Here is a 6,152-nt window from a genome sequence, read left to right on the forward strand (position 1 = left end):
CAATTTTGGAGAACAATTTTGTAACTCTTGGTGTTTATAGTGGAGCTTTTGGTCCTGTGGTTTTTTACTCTTCACATCGAAGGGTTTTCCACGTAAATTGTTGTGTCTTGTGTGATTGGTTTATTCTTATCTTGTTGCTTTAGTTTGGTTGATATACTTGTTGTCCATTCTTCATATTGCTTGATTGGTTTGTCTTCTCTTGGTTCAAATTGAAAGGGAAAGTTTAGATTTGGGTATTATTCTGCTGCTATCCTATCTGACATTCTTGTTAGTGCCTTGCCTTTCCCAACACTATGTTCCTCCCGTGTGGCGACATGGGGCGAAAAAAGAAAAGAGTGTAAAAATCTCTGACAATGAAATAAGATTAAGAAGTCTAGTACGTATATGATCAACTACTGTTGTTTGTTCATCCTCAATAAGCTCAAGTGACCACAATTTACAAAGTGAGTTGTCTCATCTTTCATGGTGCCAACAAATTCAATAAAGGTCGAAACTGTAGTTCTTGAAGATTAGAACTAGAGAAATAGTAGAAGAAGAAGAACAAGAAGAAATAGACGAGGAAGAAGAAGAAGAATCAATCTGTTATAGAAGAAGCTTATATCTGAGAGTTATAAGTTCTCTCACAATTCTCTTATTGATTCATTTAAACAAATGAGTACAAGAATGATTATATATATACAACACTTCTGGAACTTAGTTAGTTAGAGCTCCTAACTAACTTTTGAATAGGTAGTTATATAACCGACCAACTAACTTATACACTTCCTATTTTGAATATTGAACTAACTACTTTTGCTCACTAATCTTAACACTCCCCCTCAAGCTTGGAAGTGAAAATATGTTCTGAACTCCAAGCTTGGAACTGAGCAACTGATGTTGAATTTTAGTCAACCCTTTTGTAAGCATATCAGCTGGTTGTTCATGTGTAGGAGTGTACTTGGTACATATTATTCCTTGTACAATTTTTTCCCTTATGAAGTGATAGTCTATCTCAATGTGTTTTGTCCTCTCATGATACACAGGATTAGTAGCTAACAAGATGGCTACTTTACTGTCTGTGCATACTTCTACAGGTTTATGCACTTCAATCCCTAAGTCTTTTAACAGCCCAACATCCAGATGATTTCTGTTACAGTTGTAGTTATACTCATGTACTTAGCTTCTGTTGAGCTTCTAGAAACAATAGATTGTTTCTTAGACTTCCATGACACCACTGAGTTACTAAACTTGATAAAATACCTAGTTACAGACTTCCTTGTAAGAGGACAAGATGCCCAGTCAACATCACAAAAAGCTGTGAGATTGGTATCTTGAATGCTGGATAATAATATCCCTTGACCTGGCTGACCTTTTATGTATCTAACAATCCTTAAAGCTGCTTCCATATGAGTCTTTTTAGGTTGTTGTAAGAACTGACTCAAGGTTTGCACTCCAAATGCAATATCAGGCCTTGTCATAGTGAGATATAGTAGCTTTCCTATCAGTCTCTGATATAGGCTTTGATCAGCTAGAGGATCTTCTTGTACATTCTCTGAATTGAAGTGATCATCATATTGTCTTGAGCTTAGCTTGTTGTTATTGTCAATAGGAGTTACTGCTGGTTTTGCAGTTCCCAGTCCTGTTTCAGAAATGAGTTCTAATGCATACTTCCTCTGATGCATCAGTATACCCTTACTTGATCTGGCAAACTCAATCCCCAGAAAAAACCTTAACTCTCCTAAGTCCTTCATCTTGAAGGTTTGATTCAGTTTACCTTTTGTTTCTTTAATGAGCTGAACATTACTTCCTGTAATTAGCATATCATCCACATATATAAGAACAAACACTGAACTTGTTGATGTTTGCTTGATAAACAAAGAGTGATCATTTTCACTTTGCTTGAACCCAAACCTTAACAATGCCTCAGACAACTTTGCATTCCACTGTCTGGGAGCCTGTTTCAATCCATAGAGGGATTTAGTGAGTCTACATTTGCATTCCACTGTTTGGGAGCCTGTTTCAATCCATAGAGGGATTTAGTGAGTCTACACACTTTATTCTTCCCCTGACTCTCAAATCCCTGAGGTAATTGTATATAGCTTTCATCAGGTAAATCTCCTTGAAGAAATGCATAAAATACATCCATTTGATGTATCTGCCAGTGTTGTTGTGCTGCAATAGTCAAGACAGTCCTAACAGTCTTCATCTTTACAACAGGACTGAAGGTTTCTTGATAATCTATACCTTTTTTTTGGCTGTACCCCTTTGCCACCAACCTTGCCTTGAACCTTTCAACCTCTCCATTAGGTTTGTACTTAACTTTGAATATCCATATGCAACCTATAGGTGTTTTTCCATCAGGAAGTTCAACTACTTCCCAAGTATGATTATCTTGCAGTGCCTTTGTCTCAGCATTCATTGCCTCAGTCCACCTAGGATCACATGCCGCCTCCTTGTAAGACTGTGGTTCTATCACACTTGACATCTTTGCTAGATATGTCTGATAGGTAGGATTAATACTGTTGTATGACACATATTTATCCAAACTGTAAGGTCCTTCATGAATGTTTAGTGACACAAAATCTTTTAACCATAATGGAGGTTTGGTTCCTCTTCCTGATTTCCTCACTTCAGTTTGAGATATATGTACTGCTTGTATATCCTCATATACATTTGTTTGTTGTAGGTTGGTAGAAGTCTCCACTTCAGTATTTTCAACTTGTTCTTGAGGCAGTATCTTAGTTTGAGAATTATGCTGTGAATGTGTTGCTATTGACACTTCTTTTAGATCATCCACTTCATAATTTATACCAGTGTATGTAAAAACAGGAACTGAATCCTTGGACTTGAGTTTGAATGGAAAAACATCTTCCTGAAACACTACATCCCTGTTGACAGAAAACACATTATTAGCTAGATCATATACCACATATCCTTTTTGAGTCTCAGCATATCAGGAAAACACAAGCTGTAGACCTGGGCTTTAACTTGTCTGACTCATTTACTCTCTTAGCAAACCATAGACATCCTAACACCCTTAACTGATGCAAATAAGGTTTCTTATTATACAGTTTTTCAAAAGGAAACATATCAGCAATACCACTACTAGGCATCCTGTTAATAATATAAACAACAGCTTTAACACACAACCCCCAAAACATTATAGGAATATTTGCTTGAAACCTTATAGCTATTGTTATCTCTAAGATGTGTCTTTGTTTTCTTTCAGCTATTCCATTTTGTTGGGGTGTGTAAGCACATGAAATTTGATGTATTATGCCTAATTTTTTGAACAACTCAGAACAGTTTGTATTCACAAACTTAGTACCATTATCACTTCTTAAAACCTTCACTTGCTTATTGAATTGAGCCTTTATGTAAGTCAAATACGTTTACAGCATTGTACACACATCAGACTTCATCCTTAACATGAACACCCAAGTCATTCTAGAGTAGTCATCCACAATAGTTAAGAAGTATTTGAAACCATCAAATGTAAGTTTTTTATAAGGACCCCACAAATCCATATGTAGCAAATCAAAAGTACTCAAGCTTCTAGAAGTACTAATAGGAAATGACATTCTAGCTTGTTTGGCACAAGGACATAAATACATTTACTTATAGACTTTGTAATATCCTCCAAACTAGTATTTAACAACTTCTTAAGCTTTGAACTATAGCTATGCCCAAGCCTTTTATGTAGTAACTGAATATCTAGTTTCTTAGTCATTCTATCACTGTGCTCAGAATGTCTTGCTAACAATACAACATCATCTTCTTTATCTATTTTGTTGGATAAAATGTACAATCCTCCATCCTCTCTACCAATCATCTTCACATTTCCACTGAAGAGTTCCTCTAACAAACAAAAGTCAGGAAAAAAAATGCAGAACAATTCAACTCCTTGGTTAGTTTAGCAATAAATAACAGATTAAATTTGAACTGAGGAATATAAAATACTCCTGAAACTATGTTCTTCCCATCTAGTGTGCTAGAACCTAAATGTGTTATCAAAGCTTTATCACCATTTAGAAGATGTACTTTCTTGGGATTTTCAACTTTAGATATAGACTATTTTTTTAAGAGACTCAGGTCAGCCACAACATGGTTTGTGGCTCCTGTATCTATTATCCATCCTGGACTTTGACTCTAACTTCTTGGAGTAGAATTCGTACCTACTGCATTTACACAATGTGAAACCTTTGACTTTTTGTCAAGGAATTGCAAGACCTGATTATATTGCTCCCTAGTCAATGTACATGATTCCAGCTGATTCTGATGTGGTATCTTAACCTCCCTGTCACACCTCAACTGTCCACTTCATGTATCAATTGCATTTGACCTCACTCCATCTTAGACCTTGACCTCAACCCATCCTCAGATTCACCAGTTACATTATATGCAGAACTACTTACTCCCTTCTTTTTGAACCTAAAATCCTGTGGATATCCAATGATCTTGTAACAATTTTCCCTTGTATGTCCTTTAATTTTGCATAAATCACACACAATATTATATCCCTTCTTAATCTATTTTGAGTTTCACTTGTCCTTGAGTACATAACAACATCAAAAGATCCTTGTAGACTCGCTGGACCAGTACCCAACACTCTTGCATTATCAACAACAGACCTTTGACTTTCATCACTTAAGATCATAGAGTAAACTTGATTAACACTAGGTACTGGTTTCAGCATTAGAATTTGACTTCTTGCTTGCAGATATGAGTCATTCAACCCCATGAGAAACTGAAACAACTTCAAATTTTGATGATGCACACTATATTCCTTTGACCCCTCACAAGAACACCCTGGGATTGGAACTAGAGCTTCAAACTCTTCCCACAGTCCTTTGAGTTTAGAATAGTACATAGACACAGAACTGGTGTCTTGACTTAATGTTGCAATTTCTTTATGCAGATTGAATGTTCTTGACCCATCAACTTTGTTGAATCTTTCTAACAGATCATCCCATACTACTTTAGCATTTGAAGCATACATTATGCCTCCTAACAGATTCTTTGAAACAGAGTTCATGATCCAAGATAAGACTATAGAATTCACTCTTTCCCAATTGCACTCTAGCCCTAGAAACATTTCCTTCTTACAAGATTCGTCAATCATTCCCAATTTGTTCCTCCCTAGCAATGCAATCCTCATTGATCTAAACCAGACTGAGTAGTTTTCTACCCCAGTTAACTGAAACGAAATAATCTGTATTCCATTCACATCAGAAGAATGCAAGAACAAAGGGTGATTGTGATCGATTACCATTACAGCTCCAGAAGTGGTGCCAGTGGCCTGTGCTTGAGAATCCTCAGAGTTTGGTGCCATTTCGTTGAATCAATTGGAATCTGACTTTCTTTCAGTTGATGAGTTGCGAATTTCCCAGAATCAAGCAATGAATATCTTGCTTGAAAGCTCTGATACCATGTAGCTAGTTATTGAAGATTAGAACTAGAGAAATAGTAGAAGAAGAAGAAGAATAAGAAGAAATAGACAAGGAAGAAGAAGAAGAATCAATATGTTATAGAAGAAGCTTATATCTGAGAGTTATAAGTTCTCTCACAATTCTCTTATTGATTCATTTAACAAATGAGTACAAGAATGATTATATATATACAACTCTTCTGGAACTTAGTTAGTTAGAGCTCCTAACTAACTTTTGGATAGGTAGTTATATAACCGACTAACTAACTTATACATTTCCTATTTTGAATATTGAACTAACTACTTTTACTCACTAATCTTAACAGAAACCTTTGTCACATATAATTTAGTTATCTTAAGACCTCAATATATTTTGTGGTGCGTCATCTATCAGCTAAGATGCCAACGTTTTTGCTCTACCTGTAAATCGTAATAGCAGTTACGATTATCATTTTCTTATTGCCATGCAAATATATAATGTTTTCTTGTTGGTACAACATCACCGTGTAAGAGTTTTTTTACTGTACAGATGATGGCTCCATCTTTCAACTATTTTCTCCAAATTTCTCTCATGGACATGTAAATTCAAGTTCAGTTCCCCTTTTTTTCTTTCTATTTGTGATTGTTCTGGTCAGACACACAAAAAAATCTGGATTTTTTTTATGGTTCTAACTAGGGGTGGCAAAATGGGTAAACAATATGGGTATTCGCTCATATTACTCATTATAAATGGGTTGGGTATCCA

The sequence above is a fragment of the Solanum tuberosum genome, unplaced genomic scaffold, assembly GCF_000226075.1.
Source record: "Solanum tuberosum cultivar DM 1-3 516 R44 unplaced genomic scaffold, SolTub_3.0 scf00875, whole genome shotgun sequence".
NCBI classification, from domain to species: domain Eukaryota; kingdom Viridiplantae; phylum Streptophyta; class Magnoliopsida; order Solanales; family Solanaceae; genus Solanum; species Solanum tuberosum.